The sequence below is a fragment of the Esox lucius genome, chromosome 11 (assembly GCF_011004845.1).
Source record: "Esox lucius isolate fEsoLuc1 chromosome 11, fEsoLuc1.pri, whole genome shotgun sequence".
In the NCBI taxonomy this organism is placed as follows: domain Eukaryota; kingdom Metazoa; phylum Chordata; class Actinopteri; order Esociformes; family Esocidae; genus Esox; species Esox lucius.
In genome coordinates this window covers 32,111,554-32,131,912 of record NC_047579.1, presented here as the reverse complement: position 1 = coordinate 32,131,912, position 20,359 = coordinate 32,111,554, and the positions used below count along the sequence as shown (strand labels likewise).

Sequence of the window (20,359 nt, the reverse complement as noted above, 5' to 3'; positions counted from 1 at the left end):
CTAAGACCCCATCCCAAATACTGGTTGCAAGTTTGTGATAAAATCCTCTTCATCTTCACTCGTTTACGTTGACGAGGACGGTAAACAGCGGTGAAATTAGAGTATGACGGTGTTAGGTATGCTAAGAGGTTTATTTTACGATGGAGAATTAGCTTCCTTAATTTTCCCTTTTCCGTTTTATCTAGCAGTCATGTTTCTTACTTGCTTCACGTTAAGTTGCATTAGTGCGTACAGGATACACAAGGCATTGCCTTTACACCGTCCAAGTGATAAAACGCCGTATTATATTAACAATTTGCAGATTTTAGCAATAGAAAATAAGTGGGGTAGCAGATGTTGTGATGTACAGTAGCCTACGAGTGGCGGTAATATGCGTGCATGTGGGTGTGTCCAACTTGTCAGCTTTTCTGGGTATTCTTCCTCGAAGTATATATAGTTTCAGCTTGTTTAAAATTGTAGGTTTTGCGTGCAAATCTAACTTTCATAACGCTGAATTTGCGCATCACTTACATGAAATCCAGCCAAATTGCAACGGAATCGATTATTCCTTTCAGTTTTAAAGTTCAAACCGGACTAGAGCTGAGAAAATCTCAAAATCAATAACAAGCCATAGTCTTGCATCAAGTGTTTCCTGCCGTGACCGGTGTTGTATCGCTGCTTTGTCTGTGAAGATGCACATAATTTAGGGAAAGGGAAGCGGGGGCGGCCAGTCCGCTAGTATCAGACTCAGCGGCTGGAGATGGAAGTCCAATCCGGAACGTTTGGTCGGACCAGGAAACTCGGATGGGAGACGTATCCATTCGGAAAATGTGGCGGTTGTCACTTGTAACGTTACGTTAGAACAGGCATCCCTCACGTGCGGCTTGGTAACTGCTGCAGAAATAACACCGCACGCGTATGTGCTCACGAACGCTTTAAATATATAAACCATAGGCCTGTGTACACACAGCATGTATGTAATAAATTGGCAACTGATTAAAAAATTGACTTAACATTGAAGCACAAACATCGAGTGATACAGCTGTAAGTTTAGCACAAGAAGCGTTTTCCATTTCAGCACCACAGACAGCGCTTTCGACCAAAGCCTGGGAAACGAGGTAAATATAGCCACAGGAAATCTTTCATGTTCACTTGCCTTACAATTAGTTTCACACGTATAGATCTCATACCAGATAGACTTACAAACGTACTATTGAGATAACCAATTTAACTTTCCATGTTATCAATTATCAAGGCCGGTGTTAAGGTAACAGAAAGGGCAATGTGATTAATTTTGGCCACTTCCATCATCTATCTTACAGTTGTGGCGTTGTCTCTAAAGGTGTGTTCTCCTGAGAAAAAGAGCTCTGATTGGGCCCTATTTTGGGAAGCAGTTAAACCAATCGCCTAGCTGTGTTGGAGGGTTCGGGCTATGACAAAGTAATAACCTATTATTTAAGATGGATTCATAAAGATGACCATGCATGGATACAATTCAGTACAACGACGTCACCAGATCTAGCATTGTAGTCTGATAGCGTTAGAGTACATAGATAAAACAGTTAAGTGATCAATTTAGCAAAGCATGGTAATTGGTTATAATATTTGAATATCTAAAATGTAGCCAAATATGTCGAGCATGTTAATAGGGCGTTGGAAAGGAATTGATAGCCCAATGGTTTCACCCTAATCAGTGTTATTAGTTTTTTTTTTCTGTTTTCTTTAACCGAGATGTAATTTCGCCTTATTAGCTTTTTCTGTATTCAATTTTTTATAGTAGGGACATTTAATTATTGTTTCTCAGTACTGTAATTGAAGAAAACAGCCTACGTTAAATGTTTTCATCCGTTCCAGTGCGTATAATCTATAGTTAACATTACGATCTCTTTTCAGCTTTCTTATTCCCATTTCTCCAACAGCACAGACGCGATTGCGCTATACTTTTCATCTGAGAAGCCAATGCTCAAGATGCGTGCAATATGCGAATTCTGTGGCTATAGACATACCCAATCACAAGAGTCTCAAGTAATGTTTAAACTTACCTTGGCTGGCATCAAAAAGGTGTGCCCAGGCTCACTGAACAATAGCAGCGTCTCGCGACTCGCTTCTAAAAGACTTGAAAGGAAAAATCAATATCCACGAGGAAAAAAACGGCTTAATGTGTCCAGAGGCATTGTGCTGGTTAAATTAAGATGTAGGATATGCCTATATATTTAGCATATAGGCAACACCACTTATGTTTTGCGTTGGAAATGCCCAAATATAACTTAGAAATCGAAATTAGGTTTTCGCTGGACTGGCTCGTGAGGGGCTCTGTAGCCTTGGCAACTCTGAATGTGCGCTGGGGTAGAGCTGGCTGCAAGATTCCGAAAGAGCGAGATTTATTATTTTTCTTTATTTGATGTGGTGGGTAGGTAATTTTACGCCACAAACTATATTAAATCCAAGTTGGTAAAAAGTAAAAATACCAGTAAAAATCCCAAACATTAGGCCTACTGGTTAAAATAAATTCCGTTTATGACATCAGATGGTAACATTTCATTTTACCTCCGTCACGTTAGGCGCATTGTAGATCTTCTGGGCGGTGGACTTCTAGAGTAGCCTATGTATGAGTCCGACTTTTTCCAGTTTAAATTAAATGCATTCCTTATTTTTTATTTTCTCAGCAAAATAAAACGCATTTGTTTTCTGTTCTTATCTGAAAACATCCAGAACGTTTCCAATCCCGTAGGCTATCCAATTGTAGGAAAACACATATTTAATTGGACATTTTCTAATGAAGTTAGTACATTTGAGCTGTTAGTTTCTTCTCCAGGTGTGTTCTTCAGTTGAAGTAGAAAAAAAACAGCAACAACATTACCTTTCAGCAATAACAGTTCCGTTCTATTCTTATCCGAAAGGCTTTGAACCTCAGTTCCGTTCAATTATTATCCGAAAGGCTTTGAAAGTCTTTCACTATTAATGAGAACTTTAGCGGATTTCAGAGCTGATTCACAACAGTAATAATATTCTCACCGCATTTTCTCCTGGCTATTCGTTGGGATTGCGCGTCAAACATCTGTCTTGCAGTGGATACGCGGTTATCGAGAGAGCTTGGAAAGATTTGGGAATGTCGAGAGACGACCGACGTCCTGACCTGCGTCTCACGAGACTGGGATTGTAAGTGAAGTGGAAATCGGTTAGTGATTAGGCTTGCGTAAAGTGCTCCAACTCACGTGCACTTCAGGGCATTTTCTGTGTTCCCTTTGGGTTCGGGGCGACGTGATTCTACCAATGCCTCAGCTTTCTCTTTAGTGGCTTTAGTAGGCTAGATGGAGTGTGCTTTAGTTGGGGGTGACTAAGACATGAAAATTATAGTTTGCGGTAATACTGTCACCCAGTTGACTCTCATTATGTTACGTTTTTTTTAAAAGAAACTGATGCAGAATTCACGATCGCGCACGTACCTATATACAAACACAAGTTGGAACTGCAGGATGAAGACTGCATGGTTCATAATCAAGTGAAATTCCTTTATAAGATCAGACAAGCGGACAGCCAGCGCAGCGTGTAGTGTCACGCATGAACTGCCCAATAAACACGGAGTCCTGGGCAAAGGTATTTTAGATTATTATGTGACATGCATGCTACAGGTTCATTTTCAAATTGACTGCACATGATACATAGTGAAATAGATAATAGTCTACATGTCCCTAATACTGAGAGTATTAAAACTAGCCTACTAATTAAGCGTCTGCTTTGACAGAAGCAGGACCCCATGTAGCTTAGTTAGCGCTTACGACCCGTGGGTTGAAATGTACGCACTCGCTATGGTTAAAAGCGTTTACAAAATTACTTATGCGTAACTAGAAAGTAAATGTAGTTTATTGGGTAGCTAAAAAACATCGGAGAAGGCAGCACACGCATGTAGCTTGCTTTGCATTCACGTGTGCGCGCGCACAAGCACGTACACACTTGACACTAGACAATTGACTCGTTTGATCAGCCTTCAGAATCGGGGACCGCAAACAATCCTAGATGGTTTCACATTTTTACTGTCCATGGTGCTGAAATATACTCCGGTTTATCCGTTGCCTGGCTGCCAACTCTTTGCTCCGTCCTAACGCAAAGTTAGGCCCTGGACATTCATATATTTTCTAGGATTAGGGTTGAAATTAGAAGAGAAAGTAAGATGTCAGTTTGAGCTGTCGTGCATATTCCTCTGGTGAGATTGATATTTCAGACTACAATGTACAGAGTACATGCGCGTAAGAGTGGAGCCGCAGAGATTGGACATGAATTAAATATGAAACACCATTATTTTTCATCGGGGGCAAAGGGACATCCGTGCAAGTTCCTCGGATGACGTGTGAGAGAAACACACATGACCAAAAAATGCTAAACCAGCACAGCTGTAGCCTGTTAACTTATGAACGACTAAGTGCATGTAATCGCGTTTTTTTCCACACAAAGTAGTCATAAGGTATGAAGATTGGATGTTTGCCATTGTAAAGCCATGACTAATTCAAGCGTTAGGTACAAAAATACCCCCCAATGGCTCTGGTAATGTGCGTTATTCATAAGATGTGAATTATTGAGATAAGCTAGTAGAGTTGAACAGCGGAGGGGACAATTGCTGATTCTATGCCAAGAAAGTTATTCTGCAGATCTACTGGGATGTAGGGCAGGGAAAAACAATTAATACAGGGTTTTTTTCAGCTTCAAGCAACATGTATCACTTAAACTAGTGCTTACATATTGCAATTGTTCCAAAATGACCCATTTCTTTGGAAATGTAAAACAATGGTAGGCCTACCAGTCTGTTTCATCTTGTTTCTCCTTTCCACTGCTTTGCTCTGTCAGGCCAAGCAACATGTTTTTCAACTTTTGATATGATACCACAAACAGATCAGGGGTGAGCCTTGGAAAATGACAAAGGGAAAACTATTCAAATCAGTATTCTCCTAAAGAACTGTTGATCTCCCTCTTCAACTGTCTCCTTGAATTAGACTAGAGGAGTGTTCCCCAATCTTGGTCCTCGGGTCCCAAAAGGGTGCACATTTTTGTTTTTACCCAACCACTCCCACACCTGATTCAAAGACTTGATGATAGATTGATTGAGTGGCTTTTTTCTACACATCCTACAAAAACATGATCATTATTAAGATTATCGTTATTTCATCTTTCTATGTGGAAATGTCAAATTTCCTTTTTTGAAGGACACTGTTTTTTCTATTTAAAGTACAGTAGTCAAAATATCAGCAAATGAACAGCATTTACGTTGTTTGAAGATTGATAAAATTGTAGAAAGTGAGCTGGCAGACAGATCTCTATTTATTAAGCATGGTTAGCTACAAATGTTGAAGCAGGGTTAGCTACAAATGTTGGAGCATGGTTAGCTACAAATGCTGGAGCATGGTTAGCTACAAAACCCTAACCCTAACTTGACGTTCTAACAACATTAGCCAGATTTAAAGAGTATTTTATACATTGAAGATGGCTAGCCACATTGAAGATGGCTAGCCACAGGTCCCAGTAGTTAATTCCCACAGACATCCATCCATCATCTTCCACTTATCCGGGGCCGGGTCGCAGGGGCAGCAGTCTAAGCAGAGATGCCCAGACTTCCCTCTCCCCAGACACTTCCTCCAACTCTTCCGGGTGGACACAGAGGCGTTCCCAGGCCAGCCGGGAGACATAGTCCCTCCAGCGTGTCCTAGGTCTTCCCCGGGGTGGGACGGGACCGGAACACCTTCCCAGGAAGGCGTTCCGGAGGCATCCGAAACAGATGCCCAAGCCATCTCAGCTGACCCCTCTCGATGTGGAGGAGCAGCGGCCGCATGTATCCGGGATCTTGTCCTTTCGGTCATGACCCAAAGCTCATGACCATAGGTGAGAGTAGGAACGTAGATTGACTGGTAAATCGAGAGCATCGCCATTATGGTTCAGCTCTTTCTTCACCACGACAGACCGATACATCGACCACATTACTGCAGAAGCTGCACCGATCCGTCTGTCAATCTCCCGTTCCATCCTTTCATCACCCGTGAACAAGACCCCTAGATACTTAAACTCCTCCACTTGAGGCAGGCACTCTCCACCAACCTGAAGTGGGCAAGCCACCCTTTTTTACAACTGAGGACCATGGCCTCGGATTTGGAGGTACTGATTCTCATCCCCACCGCTTCACACTCGGCTGCAAACCGTCCCAGTGCATGCTGAAGGTCCTGGTTTGAAGGGGCCAACACGACAACATCATCCGCAAAAAGCAGAGACGAAATTGTGTGGTCCCCAAACCTGACACCCTCCGTCCCCTGGCTGCGCCTAGAAATTCTGTCCATAAAAAAACAGAACTGGCGACAAAGGGCAGCCCTGCCGGAGTCCAACATGCAATGGGAACAAGTCTGACTTACTGCCGGCAATGCGGACCAAGCTCCTGCTTCGGTTGTACAAGGACCTGACAGCCCTTAGCAAAGGACCCAGGACCCCATATTCCCGAAGAACTCTCCACAGGATGTCGCAAGGGACACAGTCGAATGCCTTCTCCAAATCCACAAAACACATGTGGATTGGTTGGGCAAACTCCCATGAACCCTCCAACACCCCGTAGAGGGTATAGAGCTGGTCCAGTGTTCCACGGCCCGGACGAAAACCACACTGTTCCTCCTGAATCCGAGGTTCTACTATCGGCCGTATTCTCCTCTCCAGAACCCTGGCGTAGACTTTCCCAGGGAGGCTGAGAAGTGTGATCCCCCTATAGTGGGAACACACCCTCCGGTCCCCCTTCTTAAAAAGAGGGACCACCACCCCGGTCTGCCATCCCAGAGGCACTGTCCTCGACCGCCACGCGATGTTGCACAGGCGTGTCAACCAAGACAGCCCCACAACATTCAGAGACTTGAGGTACTCAGGGCGGATCTCATCCACCCCCGGTGCCTTGCCACCGAGGAGTTTCTTGACCACCTCTTTGACTTCAGCCCGGGTGATGGACGAGTCCACCTCTGAGCCCTCATCCTCTGCTTCCTCAATGGAAGATGTGACGGCGGGATTGAGGAGATCCGCAAAGTACTCCTTCCACCGCCCAACGACATCCCCAGTTGAGGTCAACAGCTGCCCACCTCTACTATAAACAGCGTTGGTAGAGCACTGTTTCCCTCTCCTGAGGCAACAGGCGGTTTGCCAGAATTTCTTCGAGGCCAGCCGTTAGTCCTTCTCCATGGCCTCACCGAACTCCTCCCAGGCCCGAGTTTTTGCCTCCACAACCACCCGGGCTGCAGTCCGCTTGGCCTGTCGGTACCCGTCAGCTGCCTCAGGAGTCCCACAAGCCATCCAGGCCTAATAGGACTCCTTCTTCAGCTTGTCGGCATCCCTTACTTCCGGTGTCCACCACCGGGTTCGGGGATTGCCGCCTCGACATGCACCGGAGACCTTATGGCCACAGCTCCGAGCGGCCGCTTCGACAATGACGGTGGAGAACATGGTCCACTCGGACTCAATATCTCCAGCCTCCCTCGGGATCCAGTCGAAGCTCTGCCGGAGGTGGGAGTTATCTCTCTGACAGGAGACTCGGCCAGACATTCCCAGCAGACCCTTACAGTACGCTTGGGCCTGCCGAGTCTGTCCAGCTTCCTCCCCCGCCATCGGATCCAACTCACCACCAGGTGGTGATCAGTTGACAGCTCCGTCCCTCTCTTCACCCGAGTGTCCAAGACATACGGCCGCAGGTCAGATGAAACAACAACAAAGTCGCCCACATGGGCGTTGAAGTCCTCCAGTAGAACGATAGAGTCCCCAGTCGGAGCACTTTCCAGCACCCCTCCCAGAGACTCCAAGAAGGTTGGTTACTCTGCACTGCCGTTTGGCCCATAGGCACAAACAACAGTGAGAGACCTATCCCCGACCCGTAGGCGCAGGGAAAAGACCCTCTCGTTCACCGGGGTAAACTCCAGCACATGGCGGTAGAGCTGGGGAGCTATAAGCAAACCCACACCAGCCTGCCGCCTCTCACCATGGGCAGCTCCAGAGTGGTGAAGAGTCCATCCTCTCTCAAGGAGTGTGGTTCCAGAGCCCAAGCCGTGCGTAGCCCACGGGAAGGCGGCCCCATGTTGCTCATCCGGGCTGAGCCCGGCTGGGCCCCATGGGGAAAGGCCCGGCCACCAGGCACTCGCGTACGAGCCCCAACCCCGGGCCTGGCTCCAGGGTGGGGCCCCGGCTGCGCCATACCGGGCGACGTCACGGAACTCATAATTTTTTTCACCATTTAGGGGGTTTTGAACCTCTCTCAGTCTGACCCGTCGCCTAGGACCTGTTTGCCTTGGGAGTCCCTACCAGAGGCATATAGCCCCAGACAACAAAGCTCCTAGGGTCACTCGGGTACTCAAACCCCTCCACCACGTTAAGGTGTCAGTTCATGGAGGGTTTCCCTCAGACAATGATTTCAATTAGCAAGGCTTAAATCAATTCTCATCTTAACATCAGTTAATTCATATGTAACAACAGTATATGTTATAAAGATTGCTATATACAGACATTAATAGTTAGCTTCTTAACCTAACCATAGGGTCAGAAAGGATTCACTCAAGGGGCAGGGAATACTTACAGTGGATGTAAAAAGTCTACACACCCCTGTGAAAATGCCAGGTTTTTGTGATGTAAAAAAATGAGACAAAGATAAATCATGTCAGAACTTTTTCCACTTTTAATGTGACCTATAATGTTAAGAATTCAATTGAAAAACATACTGAAGTCTTCAACGGGGAAAAATAAAAACCTTACAATAACCTGGTTGCATAAGTGTGCACACATTCTTATAACTGGGGATGTGGCTGTGTTCAGAATTAACCAATCACATTCAAACGCATGTTAAATAGAAGTCATTACACACCTGCTATCATTTAAAGTGACTCTGATTAGTTACAAATAAAGTTCAGCTGTTCTAGTAGGATTTTCCTGACATTTTCTTAGTTGCATCTCAGAGCAAAAGCTATGGTCCACAGAGAGCTTCCAAAGCATCAGAGGGATCTCATTGTTGAAAGATATCAGTAAGGAGAAGGGTACAAATAATTTCAAAATCAATAGATATACCATGGAACACAGTGAAGACAGTCATCATCCAGTGGAGAAAATATGGCACAACATTGACATTACCAAGAACTGGAGGTCCCTCCAAAATTGATGAAAAGACGAGAAGAAAACTGGTCAGGGATGATTCCAAGTGGCCTACAGCAACATTAAAGGAACTGCAGGAATTACTGGCTGTGTGTTACATGTGACAACAATCTCCCGTATTCTTAATATGCATGGGCTATGAATCTGGAAACGTGTGCTCCGATGCTCCGGTAGCGTCTACTAGACCAGTGGTTCCCAACCAGGGGTACTAGGACCCCTGGGGGTACTTGGCCTCTCCACAGGGGGTACTTGAAAACACTAATGACACCATAGACTTACTAGTGAAATTAACATGAGGGGGTACTTCAGGGGTACTGAAAGCAGTGCAACATTTTTTGGGAGGTACAGTAACTGAAAAAGGTTGGGAGACACTGGGCTATGGGGTAGGGTGGGAAGACGAAGACTTTTCTTACAAAGAAAAACATCCAAGCCCAACTTAAATTTGCAAAAACAAACATCAAGTCCCCCAAAAGCACGTCGGAAAATGTGTCATGTCTGATGAAACCAAGGTTGAATATTTTGGCCATAATTCCAAAAGGTATGTGTGTAAGACACATTTTGTTTGCCTGAAATGAGTCTGGATGCCTGAAATGCGTTACTGATGTACGTTCAGGTGAAATGCATTTCAATTATGTTGCACCTCAGATTACTTTGTTGGCCTTAGTAAAGATGAGAAAGTTTCTGCATTATCGTTAGTTTCATATGAAAAGCGCGATTTTTCTACTTATGCGCTCAGACTTCACATGAATTAGAGGCTTGGCATGGCTGTGGGAGGATGGATCCAAGGACTTGTCTAGCACACAGTTTTGGTCTCCAATCAATAAATTAGTTTGAGAGATACAGTGCTGTGCATAGGTTTCAGGCATGTGTGAAAAAAAATGCAGTAAAGTGAGAATCCTTTCAAGGATAGATGTTAATAGTTTGTATTTATCAATTTACAAAACGCAAAGTGAGTGAATAGAACAAAAATCTAATCAATTCAGTGTTCAAGACTGATCATTCATACGAGACAACTCTCCTTTGTATCACCGAGGTTCTATGCGCTACCCAAGATGACTCAATCTCCTATGTTCTCATTGTTCTAGATCTACAAAATAGATCTACCTGAGAACTATCAGATCCTCCTCTCCACTCAATCTACTGGGTGCCTCAGGCTCTGCACATGGATTGGATTGCTTGGATTGCATTTTACTTGGCAGAATCTAATAGTCCTTTCCCTTCTACCTCCCTTTTAGGTATGGAGTGGGGGGTAAACACAGTGAACGCACATTTGTATTAGTAAAATAGTGCTAGGGTTAGGGATACCTTTTCATTTAATTAATTATTGTTCACCCAATTATTGTTTTTCTTGTGTTCTGCTTCTATTTTTTTATCTCTTTGGCAAAGTAACCATAAAGGTATGAAATGTTCTTGTCGAAAGGATATTATCATCGGAGACAGATATTGTGTTATAGCAATTTTTTATGCAAACGTGATATTTACCAGTCAGATCTGTTGTAACTTATGGGTGCATTACTGGCACAAAGCAGGATTCTTCTGCATTGGCTTGTAATTACTACAGACAATGTTTCAAAAATAACTATTGTTTTAAAAAGTAGATTTTTTTCGTATTGTAATAATCATAATTATTTTCCCCAATCTGCATTTTGTTAGGGACATCTTAATCAAGATCTGCGGGAAGGTTTGGTATTGTATGAACAAATCAATACAGAGGAAGTAGATTGTACTGCAAAATTAAAATGAATTCATTCTAGATTATGTTGAGGAGATCTTGAGATGTTTTTATGACACAAAATGTATCATTGCTAACATTAGTAATTAGATAAATGAAGTAGTTGTACTATGGCCAAATATCCTGACAAGCAAAATTATACACTTTCAAAGTTTTTCTAGCAGATTACATACAGGTAAATAAACACTAATTTAGAAGTTAAATGTGATGAGTGGGCTAAACCTTAGACATTACTTGGCAAAAACACAAACATTTACATTGAGTTCAATTCGTTTTCCATTTATTTCTCTCTCTCTCTATGTACATCTCCGGAAAAAAATAAGCAATCACTGCACCTTTTACTTTACTTTCCAAAAAAGTTGATTAGGTGCAGTGGTCCCTTAATTTTTTGCAGTAGCCCCAAAAGATATATACAGTGGGGAGAACAAGTATTTGATACACTGGCAATTTTGCAGGTTTTCCTACTTACAAAGCATGTAGAGGTCTGTAATTTTTATCATAGGTACACTTCAACTGTAAGAGACATAATCTAAAACTGGATCAAAAATCCAGAAAATCACATTGTATGATTTTTAAATAATTAATTTGCATTTTATTGCATGACATAAGTCTTTGATCACCTACCAACCAGTAAGAATTCTGGCTCTCACAGACCTGTTAGTTTTTCTTTAAGAAGCCCTCCTGTTCTCCACTCATTACCTGTATTAACTGCACCTGTTTGAACTTGTTACCTGTATAAAAGACACCTGTCCACACACTCAATCAAACAGACTCCAACCTCTCCACAATGGCCAAGACCAGAGAGCTGTGTAAGGACATCAGGGATAAAATTGGAGACCTGCACAAGGCTGGGATGGGCTGCAGGACAATAGGCAAGCAGCTTGGTGAGAAGGCAACAACTGTTGGCGCAATTATTAGAAAATGAAAGAAGTTCAAGATGACGGTCAATCTCCCTCTGTCTGGGGCTCCATGCAAGATCTCACCTCGTGGGGCATCAATGATCATGAGGAAGGTGAGGGATCAGCCCAGAACTATAAGGCAGGACCTGGTCAATGACCTGAAGAGAGCTGGGACCACAGTCTCAAAGAAAACCATTAGTAACACACTATGCCATCATGGATTAAAATCCTGCAGCGCACACAAGGTCCCCCTTCTCAAGCCAGCTCATGTCCAGGCCCATTTGAAGTTTGCCAATGACCATCTGGATGATCCAGAGGAGGAATGGGAGAAGGTCATGTGGTCTGATGTGACAAAAATAGAGCTGTTTGGTCTAAACTCCACTCGCCGTGTTTGGAGGTAGAAGAAGGATGAGTACGACCCCAAGAACACCATCCCAACCGTGAAGCATGGAGATGGAAACATTATTCTTTGGGGAAACTTTTCTCCAAAGGGGACAGAACGACTGCACTGTATTGAGGGGAGGATGGATGGGGCCATGTATCGTGAGATCTACCCTCAGTAAGAGCATTGAAGATGGGTCGTGGCTGGGTCTTCCAGCATGACAACGACCCGAAACACACAGCCAGGGCAACTAAGGAGTGGCTCCGTAAGAAGCATCTCAAGGTCCTGGGGTGGCCTAGCCTGTCTTCAGACCTGAACCCAATAGAAAATCTTTGGAGGAAGCTGAAAGTCCGGATTGCCCAGCGACAGCCCCGAAACCTGAAGGATCTGGAGTAGGTCTGTATGGAGGAGTGGGCCAACATCCCTGCTGCAGTGTGTGCAAACCTGGTCAAGAACTACAGGAAACGTATGATCTCTGTAATAGCAAACAAAGGTTTCTGTACCAAATATTAAGTTCTGCTTTTCTGATGTATCAAATACTTATGTCATGCAATAAAATGCAAATTAATTACATAAAAAGCATACAATGATATTTTCTGGATTTTTGTTTTAGATTCCGTCACTCAGAGTTGAAGAGTACCTATGATAAAATTACCTACTTCTACATGCTTTATAAGTGGTAAAACCTGCAAACTCAGCAGTGTATCAAATACTTGTACATGCATATATTATCGTTTATAGTGAAAGCACATTTATTGTGAGTATCATATCATATTCCCATAATGAAAATAAAATATCAATCATTTATTCAATCATTCATTCACATATTAACCTGTAACCTGAACTAACAGGGTTTATAAAACATTCAGCTGTCTCTTCAGCAGGTACATCTGTTTCCTTTGTTTAGATAAAAGAGACCTTGCCACCAGTCTGCTCTATGTCACATCAATCATTCACCGTCTCATCTGAGATGTCCTGTACTTTTGGTTCTCTGTGACCATGTTGCTCCACAGTCTATCTATGAAGGAGAAAGTGACTAAGGGACAAAGAATGTGACAGTTTATTGTGAGGACCAGGCTGGTGGATAAGTTCCATTACTGAACATACATCAGCAACAACAGATTACTGGATGAGTTACATACTGTATTAGTGGATGTGTTACATACAAGTATGTTAGCAACAAAACCAAATAAGTAGATGAGTTGCATACTTAGATTAGATTACATTTTTATTTCATTGAACAGTACAGGTACAGTACAAAAGAAATGCCATTAGCATCTAACCAGAAGTGCAAATAGGAGAGGGCAGGGAATTTACATACTGTAGATACATCAGCTACAAGAGAAAGTTAATGGATGTGTTACATACTGTAGACACATCAGCTACAAGAGACAATTAGCGGATGAGTTACATACTGTAGATAGATCAGCTACAAGAGACAAATAGTGGATGAGTTACATACTGTAGATGCATCAGCTACAAGAGACGATTAGCATCTAACCAGAAGTGCAAATAGAAGAGGGCAGGGAATTTACAAGTATTACAAGTACTGTAGATACATCAGCTAAAAGATTCAATTAGTGGATGTGTTACATACTGTAGGTACATCAGCTACAAGTGACAATTGGTGTATGAGTTACATACTGTAGATACATCAGCTACTAGAGACAATTAGTGGATGAGTTACATACTGTAGATACAACAGCTACAAGAGACAATTGGGGTCTGAGTTACATACTGTAGATACATCAGGTAAAAGAGAAAGTTAGTGGATGAGTTACATACTGTACATACGTCAGCTACAAGAGACAATTAGCAGATGTGTTACATACTGTAGATACAACAGCTACAAGAGACAATTAGTGGATGAGTTACATACTGTAGAAACATCAGGTAAAAGAGACAATTAGTGGATGAGTTACATACTGTAGAAACAACAGCTACAAGTGACAATTAGTGGATGTGTTACATACTGTAGCTACATCAGCTACATGAGACAATTGGGGTCTGAGTTACATACTGTAGATACATCAACTACAAGGGACAATTAGTGGATGTGTTACATACTGTAGATGCATCAGCTACAAGAGACAATTAGTGGATGAGTTACATTCTGTTGATACATCAGCTACAAGAGACAATCAGTGGATGAGTTACATACTGTAGATACAACAGCTACAAGAGACAATTAGTGGATGAGTTACATACAGTAGATACAACAGCTACAAGAGACAATTGGGGTCTGAGTTACATACTGTAGATACATCAGCTACAAGAGACAATTAGTGGATGAGTTACATACAGTAGATATAACAGCTACAAGAGACAATTAGTGAATGAGTTACATACTGTCGATACATCAGGTAAAAGAGAAAATTAGTGGATGAGTTACATACTGTCGAAACATCAGCTACAAGAGACAATTAGTGGATGATGTACATACTGTAGAAACATCAGGTAAAAGGGACAATTAGTGGATGTGTTACATACTGTAGATACATCAGCTACAAGAGACAATTAGTGGATGAGTTACATACTGCAGATACATCAGCTACAAGAGACAATTAGTGGATGAGTTACATACTGCCAATACATCAGCTACAAGAGACAATTAGTGGATGAGTTACATACTGTAGATACATCAGCTACAAGAGACATTTAGTGGATGAGTTACATACTGTAGAAACATCAGGTAAAAGAGACAATTAGTGGATGTGTTACATAATTTAGAAACATCAGGTAAAAGAGACAATTAGTGGATGTGTTTCTTACTGTAGATACATCATGTAAAAGAGACAGTTGGTGAGTCATTGAGTTTCTCTGGTTGATGTTTCACTCAACACCACAACCACAGTGGGTCATACAATCACAGTGTGACTTTGGTTCAGAGCCATGCACAAATAGTTTGCCACAAATGTGTCCCAATTTAACAACATTCTAATATGCATTCCAACTGCAATTGTAATTGGAAATGTTGGGCGCTAATATGATGACCAATTAGAATCCACCTTTGTTTGCAGAAGCCTGCTGACTGAAGCTAAATTAGTAGCAGCTACATTATATAATGGTGTTGGTCTGGACCCCTGCCAGCCTAAGTTAGTGTCAACTCCTCCCAAAAGGCTGTTTAACACCTTAGTCAGAACCTTCTCTGTCTGTCAGCAGAGATGCTACATGATCCAATCAACATGGCTTTCTCGCTAACAAACAATACTGTAGCTTACCTTTTATGACTGCGGTCACATTTTTGTGTGTAGGCGCCTAGAGTAGTCACAAATAGCTACCTATTCATCAAAGAACCCTGATCAAAAGCAGTGCACGCACTTTGTAGGGCACATGGTGCCATTTGGGAGAACTCAGTCTCCCCTGGCCTTCCTAGAGTCCATTGGGGGGATTTGAAGAGACAGTAAAGTGAAGTATATGTTTCCATTAGGGTATAATTAAATTACCGTACTCTGTGGTGCTATTGATCGGCAGATCTAGGGGGAGAGTGGAAGGAAGAGCTTAAGTTCCCCCAAGCAGAGGCCATCATGGCTGGGTATAGATGGGCAAGGATGGACCTTTCTGGCACATCTCAGTGACACATAAACACTTCAGTTACACTAACCCTAACCTGACATCCAACTGCCAAACCCCAGATCTGGATTATGCCTGACACATCCTATACTGGCTGAGGAGGAGAAATGAAGAATGGACTATGAAAAAGGATCAAGATGATCAAAGTGGAGAAAGGGGAGGAAAAGGTTGAATGGAGTAAAGTTGTTATAAAAGAAAGCGACACTGGTGTGGTAGTCAGTGTAGTAGAGAAGAGGAGAAAGGTGTCTGTCAGTGACAGCAGAGTTAGAGACACGTTCGCAGCATGTTTCACAGGAACAGAGGAGCTTGTGATCACACCATGAGCACACATGCACACACACACACGCACACACACACACACACACACACACACACACAACAGAAGGACAGTAGTGCATTAACCACCCCGAAACTGATGTTGAGCAGAAAGCCTTAACCAAAGAAACTTAAATGAAAATGAAAAAAAAAACATTGAAGTTTCTCAGTCATGACCTTCATTAGAATGCATTATTATAAGCAGCCAATAACAACAGACAGACAGGAAATGCTGATTGCTCTTTTTTCATTTAATCACTTTGGGTAAATAAAGCAGTTGCTCAAGACGAATAACCTGTGGTCACTCAATGCGTTTATGATGCAGATTCAGATGGGGCTTTCTGGAGTGGCTTCCACCACTAATCTCTTATTCATCTGCACCAATCTAACATAACATTTTATATGAAAGCAGTGTAGCTATGGCTTTTTTCATGTTTCATGTTCCCAATCAATGTGAATATATATAGAATGATAAATTGGCAGAGTGTGTAAGGCAAGTGAATTGTCTTGGGAAGTTTTTTTAATATTCATGTCAAGATATTGTTTGAAAGGTTAGAATTTCAGTGGTCCATTTCACTATAATTTGTCAAATTAACTGTATTTTGAGTAAGTTACTATATGTAAAGTTTACAATAGTTGGTGGTTTTGATATCAATGGTTCTCATCCATTTTACCTCCGAGGCCCCTTCTGTGTCCAATGAAATATTTCAGGACCACATTACATGAAATATTAAATCTTATTTTTGAAGAAATTTTACAAAAATGCATGTTTTTAACTTGTTTATTGAAAAAAACATTTCCATATTTCTTGATTATATATATATTCTTATTAATAAAAATGCTTTAAACAAATAACTGGAAGTTAATACATACTATTTGACAGTAATCACAAAAGATCTCGGTCAGCTGCTTGTTTCTGTAAATAAAATGTTCAATGTGTGGAGAGGTATTTGACAAGGCATCATGCATGTCATCCTCAAGACCTCTGTATTCATGGCTATCCTTACATTCAACTTTTATATTATTTTATCCAAGAGAAAGAATGTAATGTTGTAAAAATATCAGTAGGCATTTCTGGACAGCAGGACAGTAAAAATTTACCAAACAGCACAATGGCCCAGTCAAAGTCTTGATCTCAATCTTTTTTAGAATCTGCCTTTGCAAGCTTAAGTGCTATGCAGATTATATATTGTGTAAAATACAGTAGATTTATCCTTTTCACCTTAAGGCCCCTCTGACATCTGTCTGATGCCCCCTTTGGGTACCCACCATGGAGAACTGCTAGTTCAATATTTTGAAGTATCTTTATATGTACAGTATGCAAGATCTAACTGTCATAATTGCAGAGGTTGTTACCAAATTGGGCCCAGTAAAACACCAATGTTGTTCCGCACAACATTGTTGAGATATCATTTAAAAAGAAAAAGCTGTGTTTAATGCCTTGAAAGTGAATGATAACTTAAGTCAAGTTTGGATCAGAGCCACAGTCACACATACCCCTCTTCCCTGCACCTCCTCTCCCCCAGGCCCTTCCTTGAGGTCCGACACTTGTTCTACTAATGGTTCTACCAGATTGGGACAGGATCTGGGCAGCTTGCCCTGTCATATGCCTTCATCCAATCCTATAGTCTTATCCAATATGGTGGGTTCAAATGTTACCATTTAAAAGAGCTGCACTTAGTGATAATTTAAACCTACATCAATAGTCTCTGGAATTTGGGCAGCTTGCCATTTCTTTTCATTTCATAGGCCCACTTGGATGAATTCATTTGCAGTGTTACCCAAAAGGAAGTAAAAAAAAAAAGTAGAAAAGATAGAGCTATTTCTCCTAGTAATTTAACTCTGAGCAGTTCAGGTAGCTGCTCCAATTACACATTTCTTTGAACCATATCGGGTTCTTAGTAGCGTTATAGAGTGTCCTATAGTGTTGTTATCCATTAGGAATCAGGCATTAACAGGCTTAGTATTTATAGTTATAGGGGCAATTTAAGCTGACCTCTGTGTGACTAGCCTAGCAATGCAAAACACCCTAAAAACCCACTGAATGAATTCACTAAAGCTGTGAAGACCCTCCTCTAATGTTTGATTAGCCATTTGAAACTGGGCAGGGTGACTTACACAGAGTGTGTGTAGAGCATGGTAAAGACCTGGAAGGAGAGGAGAGGTGACTTTCTATGTCCACACTGCTCTAGTTTCTCTCTCTCCTATACCTCCACACAGCCATGAGTCTGCATTTGACATCCATTTGATGCAAACATACACACACACACACACACACAGTGGGAGGAAACTCCTGTCAGTGGAGGTCTTTCACCAAGCTGCCGGGGTTATTCTGCTGTTGGGACACATCAGAGTGTGTTTTCCCATGTGGCTGTCTGTCTGGTCTTACTTTAAGTGTGGGTTCACTAACACACAGACACGTGAGCACTGTCACACACACATAGACATCCAGACATGCTGACAGGCAACAAATCCAATGTAATTTGTCACATGCTAAACAACAACAAAAATGTCAGGAATGCAGAGTAAATCAAGTGAAAGGGACAGATGTAAGAAATGAAAAGACTTGGTTGTACAATGGTTGTAAAATGGAGGGCACCGTTTCTGTCAGAAATTCCTGCAGCTCCTTTAAGGTTGCCATTGGCCTCTTGGTAGCCTCCCTGTGGCTATCATGGGAATATTTAAGGACAATCTAGAGGAACAGCTCATTTTACTTAGGGGTAATCACAATCACTGTTGTCTGGTGAAGGCATATGACATTTGTACATGGTTTAAAATGTGTTTATGCAGTTGTGTACACTTTTGCAAACAAGGCATTGACCATTTTCAATTTTTTATTAATATTCAGAGAAAGGGTCCAGGTGTTTTCATTTTAATATTTTGTTGTTTACTTGAACATGGGGGACAATGTTGGCCTTTAAATCAATAAAAGCTGCATTTTCCATAAGCGTGTGTAGGCCTTTGATATTATCTGTACTGTACTCTGTAACACAGTTTACAATAAATAATAAAGAATGATGCACACAGCGATAAAAATATCAACCAAAATATGAATACAATCCCACACACACAGTGTTTTCTAACAATTTGTCAATTTGACAGCTGTTCCATGACCACTTTCCCAGAGATAAAGCAGGCAGCCCACATTTCCTGTGACTAAAGCTCCAACAATGGTGTCATCCAGTTAGGTCGAGCATTCATCATGTCTTCCTAGTTCCATGACAACTAAATCAGTTGAGATTTGGTTAATTAAGATGTGGTAAAAACTTCTCATTAGTAAACAAGACAATGTTTGTGGTGTCAGCATATGTCAGAAACAGTCAAAATGGACTTCATGACCTCAGTATTACTACGTTTCAATCGGGTTGACTAGTAACCTGTTTCACCTGTATGTCTATATAATGATATTTTTGAAAAGTTTCACATAAGTCACTTTATAAAAAGCCTCTCACCTTAGAAAATTATAAATTCACATAGACAAATCATTTTCGTCATGACCAATATAAATGTTGCGTAGTAATGTACAAACCCAATTCCAAAAAAGTTGGGACACTGTACAATTGTGAATAAAAACACAATGCAATGATGTGGAAGTTTCAAATTCCAATATTTTATTCAGAATACAACATAGATGACATATCATATGTTTAAACTGAGAAAATGTATCACTTTAAGGGAAAAATCAGTTGATTTTAAATTTCATGGCATCAACACATCTCAAAAAAGTTGGGACAAGGCCATGTTTACCATTGTGTGGCTTCCCCTCTTCTTTTTATAACAGACTGCAAACGTCTGGGGACTGAGGAGACAAGTTGCTCAAGTTTATGAATAGGAATGTTGTCCCATTCTTGTCTTATACAGGCTTCTAGTTGTTCAACTGTTTTAGGTCTTCTTTGTCGCACCTTCTTCTTCCTCTAGGCTGCCCATGCCACACGCACTCATGCAACCCCATACCATCAGAGATGCAGGCATCTGAACTGAGCACTGATAACAACTTGGGTTGTCCTTGTCCTCTTTAGTCCAGATGACATCGCGTCCCAGTTTTCCAAAATGAACCTCAAATGTTGATTTGTCTGACCACAGAACACTTTTCCACTTTGCCACAGTCCATTTTAAATGATCCTTGGCCCAGAGAAAACGCCTGCGCTTCTGGATCCTGTTTAGATACAGCTTCTTTTTTGACCTACAGAGTTTTAGCCGGCAACGGCAAATGGCTCGGTGGATTGTGTTCACCGACAATGTTTTCTGGAAGTATTCCTGAGTCCATGTTGTGATTTCCATTACAGTATCATTCCTGTATGTGATGCAGTGCCGCCTGAGGGCCCGAAGATC

The 20,359-nt window shown here is 41.8% G+C and overlaps 1 protein-coding gene across 2 annotated transcripts in view; it reads right to left on the bottom strand.

Annotated features, from left to right (window-relative positions):
* cacna1ia (calcium voltage-gated channel subunit alpha1 Ia) overlaps window positions 1-3,122 on the bottom strand; it is a 217,447-nt gene extending 214,325 nt beyond the window's left edge. The window contains exon 1 of one of the 2 annotated variants that reach the window (XM_020051158.3): window positions 2,022-3,122. The gene's annotated coding sequence lies outside the window, so the exon portion shown is untranslated. The remainder of the gene's footprint in view (window positions 1-2,021) is intronic. The other variant, XM_034295186.1, reaches the window with a different exon arrangement.
* Between the last annotated feature and the right edge of the window lie 17,237 nt (window positions 3,123-20,359).